Raw genomic sequence first — 18190 nt, 5'->3', positions numbered from 1 at the left:
AGCTAGATGCCTTTGACCCAGAACAAGGTGCCCTGGCTCCCTGACAGCACTTAGTATCCTGATGAGTGGGGAAGCTCCCCATCACTAGACGAGGGCAACTGTGCCCAGGGCTGTGGGGCTGGGGTACCCCGATGGTAAGTCTCTGGGCAAATGGAAACCGAAAGTGTATTCTAAAGAATGAATCTTCCCCTACAAACTTGCAGATGCTTGCTACAAACTAACCTGCGATTCAACCTCCTTAAGCGAGCAGAGTCAGAGGATCTGTGGAAAAAATGGAACCAGCACGAGGTTTTGGTGGAGTGAGTCATGCCACATAGACAGGAGTGGGAGAAGGGCATCTGCAGAAATGGAGAAACGGTGCATCATGTATCATACCTTTCATTACATTTTCTAAGAACACAATGTTGGAGATATCCATTTTATCTCTCCACTATCTCTCTATCTGTTCCAGAGGTTCCAAAGAGATGTATACTGGGAAACAGTTAAGAAGCTGATCTGGCTGAGCAGAGCCTTTGTGGACAGGGAAGGCTGGCCTATTCTAATTTCATATACTTTTGGGAAGTATAAAGGAGGTAAGATTGAAAAGTAGCTATAGAAGACATTACAGAGAACCCTGAAGACTTCGTACATGAATTTTAAAATTAAAAATATGCAGTCACTGGCACCTGTCTGCAATATGCAAGGCATTCTATTCAGGCTGGGATATATCGAGACTTCAGACGACTTAATTACATGGCCGCCTAGACAGCTCTACCTGGGTGTCCCAACGGCACATTGAAGTCCACATGGCCAGCACCTGACTCCTCATGTGTCTGCCCAAATAAGCTCCCTCCCCTCCACTCTTTTGACCAGTTAAAGGTACCAGCATGCACCCACTCACCTGGGCAATAAACTCAGGAAGCAATGAAGACCTTTCTCTCCCCTACACTCTCCATGTTAAATCAACAGCAAGTGTAATCAGCTTCACCTCCCAACCCTTTCTCCAATTTCTCAATTCCTTTCTATTTCTTTTCTTGGACGATTACACCAGTCTCTTATCTGTTGCCCCTGCCTCCAGGCCTGTGGCAGCCCCCAACCCCGGCTTCAGATTCCACACCGTCACCATACCGTTCTGTGCTGAGAATCCCACAAGGACTCTCTAATAGCTAATGCAATAGTAGTTGCTGATTTTAAGCTTTACAACATTTCTTTTTCAAATGAAATCCCAATAATCAAAAGAGGACAGAGCCAAGATGCCTTGATGAGTGTCTCGCTTGCTCAGTCTTGCTCCTTATCCCAAGGCACCACAAAAGACCCCAGTGACCCCAACAAACACAGTCTGAAAGTTCACAGGAAATGTCCAAACCACTTAGCATGGTTTTTTTATCCCTCTACCTCCTGGCCATCTCTCCGATCCCACTTCTGCCACTTCCTCCCTCACTGCTTGGACCATCCTGCTCTACTCTCTGGCCCCATTAACAGAGCTGCCTAGCACCAGTGGTCCTCCAAATTCTGTTCAGGCATTAGCTCCTGTTGGAAGCCTCTCTGAACCCCCAAGCAACTCAGCCAGAACCTAATGCATTCTTAGGTGGACAGTCTTCCCCAGGAGAATGTAAGCTCCTTGAGGACCCAGCCAGCAGCCCATTCATTTCTCTCCTTGGTTCTCAGCTCCTAGTAAAGTCCCATAACCCTTCATCACACTGAGCTATGGAACGAAGACCAGGTGCCTCCCCTATCTTCACACAGACTGTGCAGAGTCCTGCCGTGTTGCCTTAGGGTCTCAGCGATCAAAGACTATCCCCCTGTGACCCATGGTGACAGATTAGAACATCTGGCACCCTCCGCAGGGGCTCAGGCCAGCCTGTGTGGGCCTCGTTTGATGGATGGCCACTTCACTGGCTCTCTCCCTGCCAGCTCCAAAAGCAACACCAGTTCTTATTGTAGATAAAGTGACTTCTCAAATACCTTGGGCAAGAGGCCAGTGAGCTGGGCCAATGAGCAGTGGAAAGCGATTGTTCCAAGACTCTAATCGACATGCAGCTTTTTGAGGAAAAGAGTGATGAAGGCCTTCACTTCAAGAACCAGATGCAGGGCTTCTCCATCCCTCTCACGTGACAGGAGTGGGTCCAGGTTTGAGTCAGCCTGGCACCTAATACAGAAGATTTAGAAGACAAAAAGCTAACGGTCACTGTGTGCTTTGGGGAAGACAGTGGCTAAATAGCAGCTTCACAACAGTTGTAAAAAATGATGGTGTAATGTGCTGACGTGCCCTCCCCAAATTCGTATGTGGAAATCCCAACCCCCAGTACCTCAGAAAGCAACTGTGTTTGGAGATGAAGGTCATTGGGGTGAGCCCTAATCCAGTATGATTAGTGTGCTTATAAGAAGAGGACATTTGGACAAAGCTTTGTATAGAAGGAAGACCATTTGAAGACACGGGGAGAAGACAGCCATCCACAAACTAAAGAGAGAGGACTCAGAAGAAATCAACCCTGTTCACAACCTGAATTAGACTTGCGGCCTCCAGAAGTCTGAGAAAATCAATTTCTGCTGTTGAAGCCAGCCAGGCTTTGTTATGGCAACCCTCACACACTAATACTGATGGGTATGGTGTGGTGAGGGTCTCAGGCTATGATGCAGGCCCTAAGGGGGCTATGGTATGCTCCTGGGTGCCACTGTGGTCCTCATGGACGGTTTCTTGCTGCCCTGCTTCCATGAGTTTCTCTTCTCCCACAGCGTCTTGTGCCCTGGCTTGCCTTTCATCACATTCTCATGCAAAGGCTGTATTTGTCTACTTCTCTGTCTCCTCGACTAGACTCAGCTCTTCTAGAGTAACGTTGTGTCTCTTATTTCCAGTGCCTGGCACAGAAGCAGTACCCAGTAGCTGTACATTTGTGGAATCGATGAATTGGAGTTTACCATCCATATCTGTGCCCAGCCCTTCTGCCAGAGTCTGCTCCTTAGGTTGCCCTGGGTTGGGGGTCCTCAGCAGCCACTCCCTTCCAGCTTCTCTGGCCACTGGTGCTGCTAAACAAGCCCCAGTAGGCCAAGGCTCGGAATGGAAAGGAATGGGTGGGGGAAGAGAGACGATTGGCCCATGTCCTGTCCAGAGAATGTGATTGGCTCTCTGTCTGAATGGGATCCTGTGATTGGCTTCTCTAGCAGTGTGGCTAATGAAGCTCTTCCCTTTAGGCGTTTCCTGGTAGCTTTCCGGCTGCGGGAGGGGGCTGGCTGTCTCTGAGCTGGCTCTGGTCTAGTACCTGTTTGCTGCAGACTGAAGGTGCAAATGGTGCTCACAGACTCAGCAAACAGCTTTTTCCTAGGCCTTTGGGGATGGGATTAGCTGAGGGTCAGCAGGGGTCTAACACAATCTCCTTTTGTTGGGCAAACAAAACAACTGTTGATATACCTCCTCTCTGGTCCTGACACCTTTAACTCAACACAGAAAATCAAATCACTTCCCTGCAATTGGATTCTAGCAACTTCCCTCGATCCTCTTTTCCTTTGGTTTCCCTCCTGGGGTTCGACCTGCATTTTCCTTTTTCTGCAAGTTGAAAATGTAGGTTATGGCTGGGCTGTCAAATCAGGAAGGACTGGCAGTTAGAATGAGAGGCTCTCCCATCCTTCACAGCCTAGAAATGTTCCTTATAGTTCCCAAAGCCCGAGTGATATTTGGAAGTCTACAGTGATAATAATAAGTGTTATTGTTTACATGTTGCAGTTGCTAACAGTTTACACATTATAATTCCTCATACAGTTTTGATCTTACACGAATAGGCATTATTACATTTGTCCTCAAACCCCTGGTGCAATTTGCAATTTTTTGCTTCACAATTTACATTTTGAGGATAAAGTACATGTTGGCTGCAAGGTGAAGTGACTGGGTCTGACAGGGTGCTGCGTTGCAGCAGACCCATTAGGGGAAGAAGAGGTGTCACCGTGGGTGGGGGGATGATTTTGCCAGAGGAGGAGGCCATTTTGCAAAATTTAAATCTGCATTGGAACATCACCCATCCTCCTTTTCTGGCCCCCTTTCTGAGAAATATCATCTCTACTCAGCCCCAGAGCAGGCTTGTCTCTGCTCCCTGAGTGGTTCCTGCCCTGGACAGGCCTTGGCAGGGTGACAACCTCAGTATGTGGTAGGTGTGGGCACTGGCTGGCAAGCTGGTGTTTCTCTTTCTTCTCCCGCCCCCACCTCCTCAGTCTCTTCTGCTCCATGTTCATGGAGAAACAGAAGAAGGTGGGGATATGGGTTTGCCATTTATTCCCAAGGATTTCCTGTCCTACCTGCTCCTCCCCCTCCACTTGAGTAGGGGTCCCGAGAGAGGAGTCCTCAGATCACCTGTTTTTAATGGGATGTGAACGGTATCTCGTGTAACTTTCTAGTTCTTTCTGGACCTTCTCTCATCAAAGGTAGCTTTTCTGTTTGTTTCAAGCTGATGAAAGCAGCACCAACTTAAAAAATAGTAATAACTCAAAAACTACTTTGTAGAAAGTGGGAACTAGGGTGAGCCACTGGCTGTATGCGAAGGGAATGGTGGTGGGATAAGTTTTAATAACAGGGCACTGTGTGAAACTTTGAAAAGTAACCACCCCTCCCTCATTTTCCTCAATTTTGACAAACCGGGTTGGTGCAAAAGAAAGACGTCTTCTTTTGTGAACCCTCAGGAGCTGCAGAGCTAACTTCAGAGGCAGCCACGCATGAGAACACCCTTACATAGTTCATAACGCCTTTGCATGGCAAATGCTCAGTAGACGGTAAGTGTTACTATTATCATTAAAAATACAAATGAGACAATGAAAGAAAATGTTGGTTTCTTTTTCTCCAAACTCCTGAGATGGTCTCTCTCTTGTTCAGGGTTCACCTGGTCCTTCTCAGGACATACTGACTGTCCAAGTAGGCAGCGAGACATCCTGAGGGTTGGGGGACAGCAGGGGGCTGGCTCTTGAACCTTCCATGGTACAATTCCTTGCGTGCTCACTCTGAGACCTGCTTATTTTCTCCCAGGTATTTGATTTGAGATTTCATTCTCAGACTGAACTGAGGTCTTACTAGTCAGTGAGTCAGGGTGGCTGCTAAGAGCTATACGTTAGTTTCCTAGAGCTATTGTAACCAAGCACTACAAACTTGGTAACTTAAAATAGCAGAAATTTATTCTCTCAGAGTCCTGGAGGCCAGAATAAGGTGTTGGGAGGAGCATGCTTCCTCAAAAGTCTAGGGGAAGCTCCTTCCTTGCTTCCTGTGGCTTCTACCAAACCTAGGCATCCCTGGGCATGTGCAGCATCACAGCAGCGTCCGCCTCCACTGTCACAGGGTCATCTTTTCTGTGTCTGTCTCCTCTTTTTTTTTTTTTTTAAGTATGTCTATTTATTTTGGGCAGGGGGTAGGAGAGAGAGAGAGAGACAGGAAGAGAGAGAAAATCCCAAGCAGGCTCCGTGCCACCAATGTAGAGCCCCAATGAGGGGCTCAAACTCATGAGCTATGAGATCATGACCTGAGCCGAAATCAAGAGTTGGGTGCTTAATCGACTGAGCCACCCAGGTGCCCCTGTCTCCTCTTTTTCCAAGGACACGAATCATATCAGATTAAGGATCGACTCTACTTCAGTGTGACTTCGTCTTAACTGACTACACATGCAGTGACTTTATTTCCAAATAAGGTCACATCCCAAGGTACTGGGAGTTAGGACCCCAACATACCTTTTTGGAAGACAAAACTGAAACCACATCAGGGCTTTTCAATCATCCATCTCAACAGGCCTTGAAGGCAGCAGGGCTTTGGGGCAGAGCCCTGGGCCTTCACTTCCAGAAATGCTACACCCGAACAAACAGGAACTGACTCTGATGGCTAGGTTTCCCTCTGTCCTGCCCAGCTTCGGGCCTCACCCTGCCAGGGCTGATTAAACACATATCCCCCTTCCACTGCATCCCACATGTCCTCGGCTCAGTGAGTGGAAGTCAGAGCTCAGCTGAAAGTTCTGACCCAGGGCCACTCCTCCAGGCCAGCCAGAGCATGTCTCGCCCGAGAAGGCTAGCCTGCTGGAATGAACGTGACTTGTGTGCTAGCCTGTCACCCCACTCCTGCTACCCCCCCCCCCCACCCACTCTGCTGCCAGTAAATGTTGTCAAGGCACAGACACTTTCTGAAATCCCACTGTCTGGAGGACGGAGAGGTTGACTCAGGCTGAGTGACAGTCACAGCTGAGCAGAAAAGGGCACAGAGAGAGAAAGAGACAGAGACAGAGACAGAGACCAACAGAAAAAGCAGGGTGACAGCCTGAGTTCAGAGAGACAGGGTGGGGGAGGGTAGCCCTGGCCCTGACTCCCCCAATGCCTACAGCAGCTGTTCTGCCTCCCTGGAGGGAGCCCTGGCTGTGCTTTCCAGAATCCTCCTCCAGTCTGGCCCCATTACCCAGCTACTCATAGAAATCATGGAGCCCTGAAGAAGGGACAGAGTAATCTGTAAACTCTTCTACACAGGGTTTTTTACAATAAATACTCCTGGTTTGCCTCAAGAGACAGTCATTGGGTTTTATAATTTTTTTTCTAGAAAGATCTAAATGTTCTCTAATTAACCTATTAGTATTAATTATACACTTGTAGTCATTTATTTGCTAATCTGAAAAACGAACCTCCTGGATTCAAAGAAAAGGTTCCCCACCAATTCCCACCCTCTTTTGTCTTTTCTCCTGTGAAGTGTTTAAATCACTTGTCAACACAGAAGGAATAATAATAATAAAAAGAGTGACACCGGATCAGAGAGCAGGGGCATGGTGGAGAGATACAAAGCCCCCCAGCAGTCAGCAGGAAGTGAAGATTCCTCCATATTCATCAGGGGAGAGGAGAGGACAGCCGCAGGGTCCTCAGACCTGCCCAAGGAGCAAGACCCCGAGGCTGGCCTGCTGGGGCACAGTTTCCTGCCCTGTGCTTTTAAGACCTTATGGCTCAGATTTTGCACAGGGATCCCCGGGATCATGTGGGTGCTGCTGTCATCAGCTTCTGTCTGTCTGCCCCGACCTCCTTGACAGATGAGGCTCACACACCTGAGACACTCTCTCTCAATGTAGCCAAAAGGAGGAGGCAAAGACACATAAACACACACGCATTTATGTTTACTGTGTGGGGATACAAGGCATTATAATAACTTGTAACCACCACACATATTATGAGCACATCAGTGATGATAACTCACTCACAGATGTGACAAAAAATAAGATAAGCTGCTATTACATACAATTGGTGGGTATAGCCTCCAATGCCACTTTTTCCTCTCCCTGCTGCAGGAGAGCCTGTCAGAACACAAGAGAGAGAGTAAGCCTCAAGAGCCTCAAGAAGGGTGAAACTGAATGCAAATTTTATAAGCTTGCACATTTAGGTCCCATCTCAGCAGCCCCGATTAGAGTCCCACTGGATGGGACTATAAATGAAGAAGAAGCAGTGTCACAAAGTGTCCCCAGCAAAGGACAAATGTTTGGCTAGTGTGGTATGCCATTGTCCTGGAGCCTGTGGAAGCCTGAATTTCTCCCTCTGTGCCCCACCAAGTCTAGGAGAAAGCTTTTGGGTTTCCCCACCTTAGGCTACAAGGCTCCTGGGTGGTGCTGTGTTCAGGTATGTTGGCCTCAGTCTCCCAGCTCCTCAGGAAGTCTGAGAACACAATTGGACTTGAACGCCCTCAGCATTTCTCACAGATGGACCATTGTCCCGAATTTCACACCTGTGGATAAATGATATGCTGTGCTGCAACCATGTAAGACCTATGAAGAGAGAGTTTTAAAAAATAATTAAATGGGTAATTTGATGCTTGTTCCTTTCTTCCATCTCTGTTCACTGAAGGTACATAAAAGCTAAGGAATCGCACCTTGCTCTGGACCTAACCACCTGCCATTTCAAGCTTGAATGTCTTCCCTCCCTTCCTTCCCCCATGCTTGGTTCCAGAGGGGGGTTCCAATCCCTGGACTTTGCTGGAGGGCTTCACCAAGAAGCCTGGCATCTTCCCCTTGGACTGAGATCCATCAACAGTCTTGTCCCCATTCTCCCCCCTTGCTCAAAACAGACACACAAGTCTAGGGACTGGGTTTCGGTAGGGTAACGCCTCATTGATCTGGGCACTGTTCGAACTTACACAAACTAGCCAGGTAACTGAAACCTATCCTATCAAGAGCCAAAATCATTTCTTAAAAAAATTAATCACCTTTAGTAGACATTTCTCAAAAATGCATTACACACCTTCTTTCCTCCTTTAACAGAGGCTACTGATCATAATTTCCTGGAGCTGTAATCTGTGTCTGCACCTGCCTTCTAGTTGTTCTGATTCCTTTTTCATTGTCAGAAGATAGGCTTTCACTCTGGTCCCTGCAGGGTGTCCATCTCTAGCAGCCACACTGCCTTCCTTCTGCTCGGATCTTTCTATGCGTGCTGCCGCAGACTTTGGGGGGCCATCAGACCCACCTCCTCAGCTGGCTACTTCTTAGAGAAGAGTCAGGGAGGCCCTCAACAACATGCCCAAGAGGCAGGTTCTAGGCTTAGCAGAGACAGGGCTCTGGAATGGCTGTTTTGGGTGGTCAAGGACTCGTTGGCTTATTACACTGAATGTTCTACCTTATAGGACTAGAGATGCCAAAGAAACATGGTATCTTTAGGGGCAGCCACCCCACATTAAAACCTGAAGTCACTTTTGCTGTGATTAGACAGCAAGATGTCAAGGAGGAGACAAGGAAGAAAAGTGGAGTTTACTGAACATTTCCTGAACATTCCGTGACAAGAGCTCTGCTAGGAATTCTCACCTGCTATTTCACTCACTGCTCCCTAAATCCTAGAGATGTAGACACTATTGTCCCTATTTTACTGAGTGAAAAATGAAGGCTTAATGCCACTAATTAGTAAGTGCAGAATCAAGATGCCAAATCATGCCTGTCTCACTTTGAAACCTGTTGTCTTTTGGGGCACATGGATGGCTCAGTTTGTTAAGCATCTTATTTCAGCTCAGGTCATGATCCCGTGGTTCATGAGTTCAAGTCCCACATCAGGCTCTGTGCTGACAGCTGAGAGCCTAGAGCCTGCTTCAGATTCTGTGCCTCCTTCTCCCTGCCCTCCCCCCCACTCACACTCTGTGTATGTGTGTCTCTCTCTCAAAAATAAATAAACATTAAAAAGAAATTTAAAAAAGATCTGTCGTCTTTTATACTTTTTATCCTTTTAAAAAGCATAGAATTCCTTCTTTTTAACTCTTTTCATTTCTCTATTTTTAATCTTCTTTCTTTTTCTTTTTTTTTTTAGTTCATTTATTTTGAGAAAGAGAGAGAGAGATGGAGAGGGAGAGGGGGGAGAGGGAGAGGGGAAGAGAGAGAGGAGAACACGCAGGGGAGGGGCAGAGACGGAGGGGGAGAGAGAATCCCAAGCAGGCTCCACACTCTCAGTACAGAGCCCAACGTGGGGCTTGATCCCATGAAAGGTGAGATCATGACCTGAGCTGAAATCAAGAGTCAGAGGCTTAGCCAATGGAGAAACCCAGGCTCCCATTAATTTTTCCTTTTTAATGAATGAAATCATCCATGAAACCCCAACATAAGAGATAACAAGATGCTCCTGTGGACGGCTTGGGCTTTTCTAGGCGCCAAGACTCTATTGGAACCCTAGGGCCCCACAGAACCGAGACTGAAAACCATGATAACTAGGCTCAGAGATGTGCTAGGATAATATCTTATGGTTTAGGAATTCTCAAATAGGGCCTAAATAAAAATTTCCCTAATCATGCCCAAGAAAGGGGAGGGATAGACAGACAGACTTCTGGAGAAATCTGTAAATGATATACCATCTCATTCCAAGTCCTCTGTCCTCACTGGGTTTGCATGCACTCAGAAGAAAGACTTCTTTGACATCTGATTACATTTGGTGGTGCTGATGCTGCAGACCTGGGCAGACTTCTCCCTGGGCAAAGCATTGCTGGTGGACGAGGGTTGAGACCCCCTGGGACCTCTACTGTCACCTTGTAAATCCTCCACCCTTCTCTTCTGCACCATTTGTGCTTGATTTTTCAGGGAGCAAAAATTATGTTGTTGGACTGTGGGGCACCTATGATGCCTGAGACATATCCAGGAACTCCCATATGAAACTCCCAGGTGAAAGGGCATGGCAGGCCTAGAAGCAGAGGGATGAGTGACATCAACAAGAAGATTCTGGCACAAAGCTGTGGTATGAGTTAATGAGAAGAGGCAGTGAGCAACAAGAGTGAGAGTTTGGGCTCTGGAGTCAAGCAAACCAGGGTTTTTCATTCTGCCTCTGCTGTTGCTTTAATCTCCCTAAGCCTGAGTGTTCTGAGCTGCAAAATGAGAATAAAAATATCTCTTTCACTGGTATGCTATCGTGTTAGATGGAGTGATGCATGAAAGGTGGTTGGCACAGTGCCTGGCACATAGTAAGAAATCAGTAACCATTAGTTGCTCTTATTATTATCCTCATTAATCATTATATACTCAGACAAGTAATCCAAGGACTGAGAAGTCAATATAAAGAGCAGAAAGTTACTTAGGGTCTGGTCATAATGTTTAAAATCATCTAATTAGTACAGTGGTCTGTATTTTATTAGGAGACCCCAGGCCTGGGGTTTGCTTTCCAAGCAGAGATACTAAGTTGTTGGCATTTGAGTTTGGAGCACATTGGGGCACTGGGTAGCTCAGTTGGTTAAGCGTCTCACTCTTGATTTCAGCTCAGCTCACGATCTCACGGTTTTTGAGTTTGAGCCCTGCATTGGGATATGTGCTGACAGTGCAGAACCTGCTTGGGATTCTCTCTCTCTGCCCCTCCCTTGCTTGTGCTCTTTCTCTCAAAATAAATAAATAGATGAATTTGGAGCACAGGTGAGGGACCCTCAGCATACAGACAGCATTAAGCTATGGGGCTAATAACTCACTTCATTAGAGAGTGGGACAGAGACGAGAAGGGATCTGGCATGGAGTGGGAGCCAGCAAAGGAGACCGAGAAGGAATAGCTACCAGGGGAGAAGGAAAGCCAGGTGTCCCACAAGCCATGAGAGAACAATTCAAGAAAGGGGAGGCCAGCTACAATGAATGGTAGGGAGGCTAGGAAGGGACACTGAATGTGGACCTTGAGGTTGTTGGGACCTTGGCAGGGGCAGTTTTATGGAGGAAGAGAGGCTGAAGCCTGATGTGGTGCTGGAGGGGACAAAGGGAGGTGAAGAAGTTGCAATTATAAGCACAGACAACTCTTTAGAGATGTTCCGCTAAGATTTCTCCCTGGGACGTGGAGCCATATGAGTTCTATCGGGAAATGTGGTGGTGTGAAGGAAGAAGGGGTAGCCACTCCTTGGATACATCAGCTGCTGGAGCATCCTCTGGGAAACTCATCACTGACACCTTCACAGAAAATGCATTTCAGTTGGAGGGGAGAAATGAAGTCAAAGTCGCCAAGGCTGTCGGAATGGCTTTCCCTCCAATTACCCGTGTGTGGATGGTGTACCAGAAAGGAGGCAGAGGGGACAGGCCCTGCTGAAGCAGACTATTCCTTCCTTCCCACCCATGACACTGCAGGATCCATGGCCAGACGTCAGATGGGGGATTGTCCCAGCCCCTGGGACATTCACTGCCCCTGGAGAGTTTGGGGCCACACCCAGTCTGGCCTCAATGCCAAGAGCCCTGGGACAGGTGGCCTGGGATGAATCAGAGGGCTAATTAGCACTCTCTCCCCATCTAAAAGGAGCCAGAGACATATAAATTGCTCCCAAGAGGGAGGGAAGGAGGCAGAGAAAAAGGAGGTGGAGAAACAGACAGGGGTTACATCAGAAAAACAACATCATCCAAACAGCCTCATGTCCCAAATGGGTGTTCCTTCTCTAGTAGGAGTGGCAGAGGCAGCTGGGACCCAGGGGACCCTTGATGTAAAGCACCCGTGTTGGCGTCTCATTATCTGCATGATGGATGACACCTCCCTACCCCAGTGAGTCCCCAGGTGATGTCTACATGGCTCGCTGATGTCTAATATCTCTGCTTCTTCCCATTACACAGCCCTGAAAATTCACTGCTGGGTGCCAGCATCTAGCTTGGCCCTTGGTAAACTGGGGTTTCTGCTGGGTAAAAGTCACATCAGGGCAGTGGCCAGGTCTGTGCTCATCCAGGGGATGGAAGAATCAGTGGGCTTGACCAGCATAATGTTTTAGGGAACAGTGCAACTGAGAGGACTCTGGAGAGTTAGGGTCTAATCATGGCTGCGTGACCCTGAGGGCCTTGGAAACATGCAAGTTTGGGCCACATAATATCTCTAACATTTGGAAGTTCTGTGAATTCAGCATCCTCCCAGCCAAATTACTTCTGGATTATTTATAGAGCCATGCCTCTTTATTATTATTATTTTTTTATATTCTTTCCAGCCTAACTTTTGAGGGCCTAGCATTCCTGTGGATCTCAGTTCTGTGTGGGCAGAGATGGAGACAAAGAAACTGGAGGTGGGCAGAGGAGCAAAACCATTGTTCATTTGAGAGATAGGGAAGGAAGTCTTAAGTCTGTAATTAAAGAGAATTGCCCACAATGAGCACATCTAATGGCCAGATCTTGGTTTTTAATACCATTCTCCAACAAAAGGAGTTAGGGCTCCTTGGAGAAATGGTTGTTTCCTGCTGGGGCAGGAAATGTATGAGATGAGGCTAGGGCATCTTGTAGCACCAGAAAGTAAGGAAGTGACACATACACACACACACACACACACACACACACACACACACACACACGCACAGGCGCACGCGCGTGGGGATACGTTAAGGGGACACAGGAGCCAATGAGAAGAGCTCCCAATGGCCAAAGCTGGAAGAATTTGAGCCAGGAAATAAATAAAGGAGTCTTGGATCATAATGCAAGGTGTAAAATGAAGATTCACGAACCTATGTTGATATAAATAAATGAATAAACTATCAAAGAAATAAATAAAGAGAAGAGACAAATCCGTGGTGCACAGGAATTACAAATCATTTGGTAGATGCCTGTTTTCAAGGATGTGGAGCTTAACTCTCCACTCTGTAACTGTGGGCTGCACCTAGTGACTTCTTCCCCAAGAAAACAATATGGAAAGGGGGAAAAAGCAAAACTTCAGAGTGGAATGCTGTCTTAGCCAAGTGATCAGGTCAACATCAGCAGTGATGAGTCATGGTGAGGTATGTACTTCTGACATGATGTGATAAGAAGGGCACTAGACCATGTGGTCTTCCCCCCAAAAGCTCATAATCCAAGTCTAAGCATTAAAACAAGTGTAAGACAAATCCCAGTTGGGAGCTACTCTATAAAATACCTGACCATTACTCCCCAAAACTTCAAAGTCGTCAAAAACAATTAAAGTCTGAGAAACTGTCACAGCAGAGAGGAGCCTAAGGAGACAACTAAATGTAATGCAGTGCCTTGGATGGGATCTTGGAACAGAAAAAGGACATCAGGTAAAAACTAAGGAGATCCGAATAAACTGCAGACTTTAGTTTAAAACAGTGTGCCAATATTGATTTTACATTAATAAAGGCACCATACTAATTTATTTTTATTTTTTGAAGAAAAAATTTTAAAGTTTTATTTATTTATTTGCAGAGAGACAGAGACAGTGAAAGCAGGAAAGGGGCAGAGACAGAGGGAGAGAGAGAGAATCCAAAGTAGGCTCTGCACTGCCAGCACAGAGCCAGATGCAGGGCTCAAATCTACAAACTGTGGGATCATCGCCTGAGCCGAAACCAAGTCAGACACTCAACCCACTGAGCCACCCAGGCTCTGGACCATACTAACTTAAAATGTTAATAATTGGGAAAACAAGGCACTGGGTAGATGAGAAAGTCTCTGTACCTTTTTCTGAAATTTTTCTGCAAATCTAGAAGTGTTCTAAGAAATAAAGTTTATAAAAAAAATAACCCAAACCCTGCCCAAATCATGTGTTTCTAATTAAATCATTTGAGTGGTTCAAACCTGAGTAGAGTTGCTTAGCAATTTTTAAACTGTATTTGTATAAAGGATTGTGATGGTTACTGCTAATTCCTGATTAAATTTCTATTTCCTTCTTCATGTACAAAAAAAAAAAAAAAAAAAAGGCAGTGTTTCCCCCAAAAAACAATGTGTCCAGCTAAACATATTCATTTCTCTTGATTCTCTTGCAGCAAGTGGTAGCCATGAACACAGTTCTGGTCAGTGAGATATAGGGGGATCTCTAGGAAGAGACTGGCTTCTTGAATAAAAGGAGAAATCACCATTAGCAGAAAGCCCTTTGCCCAACGATCTTCCCCTTCTTCCCACCTGTAGTTGAGATACGTGGCCTGAAGGCAGGACAGCTATGTTGTGATCATGAAGCAACCAGCATGATGATGAAACTCTACATATCATGGGTGACAGAGCTGAAAGGTAAAGACACAGGTCCCTAGTGGCACTGCTCAGTGACTGTATAAGTCCTGGACTGCTCATCTCTAGACGTCTTACTTGGTGATTCAATTTTTTTAAAGGCTACATTGGTTGCGGTTTTAGTCATTTGCAACCAAATACAATCTTACCAATATAAGGACCAGTAGTAGAGAAGCTACAGAAGGTGAGGAATTTGGAGAGAGAAGACTGAGTTTTAGAATGAAGAGCAAGAGAAATTATATTAAATATTAAGGATCTATAGACTATTTATTACATACCTGAGGGTTTCAAAAATGAAGTAAGCTATTTAATCTACATGTCAAACCCGTATGAGTATGAATCCTTATCTTTGTTTGAGAGCCTGGACCATGCAGGCACACAAGTAAAGTAAAGTTGGTCAAGGTCACAAAATAAGTAAGAGGCAGAGCTAGGAATGGAATCCAAGTCACCTCATGCCAAGGTGGACAGGTGTCCCTCTGTACCACTTTGGTCTCAAGGGAGCTCAGGTGCAAGCTATCTGAGGAAGGCAAGGGATGGAGAAGGCAGAGAGACCAGAGATTGAGGAGAAAAGCTAGCCCAGGTCTCAGCTCTGTCTGAGGGCTCTAGGAATGAGAGGAGCCTGGAAATTCTACATGTGAAAAAGTAATAACCTTGGGGTTCATGTAATCATGAAAAGAGGAGTGTAAGTGGAGGTTTCAGACAGAAAAGATATGTTAACCGCCTAAAGACCAGGGATTAGGAGATCAGCAAATACCCCCTGAGTGAAAAATTTTGGAATAGAAAGTCTAGAGTTTTTTAGATTTTTATGAAAAAAATTGAGCATAAGAATCTGTTGTTTAGAATTCAATAAGCACTTCTTAAAGATATACTATGGGCAAAGCACCATATTAGGCAAGGTGAAGATCACAAAAGAAAAGAATGGTATGACCTGCTCTATAGTTAAGTGAGAGAATCCAAATGATGTGTCAAATAGCTGTGCATTTGGAATTGTGTTCAAATTAGGAGTCTTGCTTTTCTCCTGAAATAAGGGATGAATCCAGGTTGGTATGATGCCTCCAGACTGTCTTAAAAAACCCAGAATCTTTCTGTGCTTTTATTCTGGATGGGAGAAGCCTAGTAGATACAAGATGGCTAACAGACCTCAGTCTGCCACTTATGTCCCAGGGTGGCAAAAAGGCAAAGGACGAAGGGCAAAAAGTGCACCTGCTGTGTCAACCCCTCCTTTTTCAGGGAGTTTTCCTGAAGGTCTCACAGTAGAGCTTCCTCTTACATATCATTGGCATGAATCGAAATACATGGGTTTTTCTATTGTGATAGGCTGAATGTCTCTGTCTCCCCCAAATTAATACATTGAAGCCCTAACCTTCACTGTGATGGTGGTTGAAGATAGGGCCTTCAGGAAGTAATTAGGGTTAGATTAGGTAACAACAGTGGGACCCTCATGAGATTAGCACCTGAAGAAGATGGGGGTGCTTGGGTGTCTCAGTCGGTTGGGCAGCCGACTTGGGCAACTCAGGTCATGATCTTGTGGTCCATGAGTTCCAGCCCCACGTCAGGCTCTTTGCTGACAACTCAGAGCCTGGAGACTGCTTCGGATTCTGTGTCTCCCCTCTCTCTGCCTGTCCCCCACTTGTGCTGTGTCTTGCTCTGTCTCTTAAAAATAAATGCTAAAAATTAAAAAGAAGAAGACAGATCTGTCTCTACACCCATGCACCAAGGAAAGGCCATGTGAGCACACAGTGAGAAGGAGGCAGTCTACAAGCTAGGAAGACAGTCCTCATGAGGAATCGAATGTTTTTGCACCTTGATCTTGGACTTTCCAGGCTCCAGAACTGTGAGAAAGAAATGTCTGTTGTTGTTTATGTCACCAAGTCTGTGGCATTTTGTTATAGCAGCCCAGGTTGACTAAGACACCTATCTATGAGGAAGCTGGGAAATGTGCTCGACTGACACCTGAAATAACGTCCATGTTTTATTAATACAACTGAGAGAAGAAGAACAGATTATGAAGCAGGTGGCTAGCACTTTCTGTCACAACCTCTATCATAAGGGGAGGCAGCCAATGTGCCTTACATCAGTGCATTTTTTTTTTTTTTGGCAGGTTCATGTTTGACCAACTGAAGAGAGTAACAACAGGCTATATTAAGAACTATGATAAAGGTAATAAAAACTAACCAAAATATTATTGTGCCAAGTAGCCTTTCCCAACACCTTAAGTCAGTATTTACCACATATCCCTGTTTTATCCCTTCTCATCAGTAGCTAAAATGATCTAATTGAATCAATTACATGCTTATTGTCAGTTCCTTGAGGGATGCTGCCTGTCTTATTCACACCTGGGCTGGAACAGAGTGTGGCATATGGTGAGCACTGAGTACAAATTTGTTGACTGACAAATTGTTATTCAACACGTATTATGTGCATGATGTTATTTTTTACAAAGATTATTTATTTAATCCTCACGATAATCCTGTGAGGAGGATATCATTATTCCTTCCATTTTACAGAGAAGGAAACACTGAGCCATTAAAGATTCAATTCCTTGTTTAAGGTCACAGAGCAAGTACATGGGTGAGCCGGGTCTAAATCCACAGCTGGGCTTTCAACCAGCACATGATGCACTAGGGAGTGTAACTCTCCTCCCAGAGTGCCCGAAATGCAGACAATCTCCTTTTCTGACTAGACCTTAAAAAATGGGTAGGGGGGCGCCTGGGTGGCGCAGTCGGTTAAGCGTCCGACTTCAGCCAGGTCACGATCTCGCGGTCCGTGAGTTCGAGCCCCGCGTCGGGATCTGGGCTGATGGCTCAGAGCCTGGAGCCTGTTTCCGATTCTGTGTCTCCCTCTCTCTCTGCCCCTCCCCCGCTCATGCTCTGTCTCTCTCTGTCCCAAAAATAAAAAATAATAAACATTGAAAAAAAATGGGTAGGAATTTTACAGGTGGCTGTAGCAGGAAGTGGGGGCGAGGCTGGAGATAGAGAAAAGAACCCCATTCTAATTAGAGGAGCTTGAACCACAGAAACTAATAATGGTTTGGGAATAGAGAGTAGTCAGATGCCTCAGAAAATGTGTACTGTGGTACATAAAACTAGAAGTAAGAGGTGGGGTCCAGGTGTGAAAACCAAACCAAGGGATTTCACTGTTATCCTTTAATAGACACATTGGGGGAAACTTCAAAGGTTTCTAAGTGGCAGGGAACATGATTACATCTGTGTTTGAGAAAAATCACTGGCAGCAGTAGGGAGCCCAGGTATGAAAGGGTAATGGCTGGAGGCAGGGAGAACAATTCAAAGTGTCAGAAAATATTCAGGAGAGAGTCAACCAAAGCCTGAACCTGGATAGGTGTAGCTGGAATGGGAAGAGAAGGGTGGATCCAAACATGTCATAGATATGGAATCACAAACCTCTGGGCACTGACAGAATGAGATGGAGTGAGCACAGATGAGGCCAGGCCTTGACAGGCAGACAGAAGAGGGGAAAGGGGGCAGGCTCTTGCAGAAGCCAACGAGACAGGGTCCCGTGATTTACTTGTGTGATGTCTGCTGACCTGACAGGAGGCAAATTCAAGGAGACTCCGTTCTTAGAGAATGCTAGATCCCTCTTCTAACCTTTGAGTGGCAATCCCCTGGTCCCCTGCCTCAAAGACCTGGATCAAAAATCTGGAGAAATGAGCCACAACTCCAGACTTCAGAGTAGAGTAATGGTCAGGGGAACTGGTACCAAGCGGAGACTCCCTCTCTTCCACACGGGAGCCGGTGGTGGGGAATATTGCTCTCCATCACCCCCAGGACTGGAGGAAACTTCACTCTCCTGGCATTTTTTAGGGTCTATGCAAAGGC

The 18190-nt window shown here is 46.1% G+C and overlaps 1 long non-coding RNA gene across 1 annotated transcript in view; it reads right to left on the bottom strand.

Moving 5' to 3' along the window:
- Window positions 1-2122, bottom strand: part of LOC122482479 — a 41597-nt gene extending 39475 nt beyond the window's left edge. Inside the window, exon 1 of the long non-coding RNA XR_006297190.1 lies at window positions 1945-2122. This is a non-coding gene — a long non-coding RNA (uncharacterized LOC122482479). The remainder of the gene's footprint in view (window positions 1-1944) is intronic.
- Window positions 2123-18190: the final 16068 nt, after the last annotated feature.

Source organism: Prionailurus bengalensis, chromosome D1 (assembly GCF_016509475.1).
Source record: "Prionailurus bengalensis isolate Pbe53 chromosome D1, Fcat_Pben_1.1_paternal_pri, whole genome shotgun sequence".
NCBI classification, from domain to species: Eukaryota; Metazoa; Chordata; class Mammalia; order Carnivora; family Felidae; genus Prionailurus; species Prionailurus bengalensis.
The sequence above is the reverse complement of the archived record's forward strand: the minus strand, read 5'-3'. Positions and strand labels throughout refer to the sequence as shown.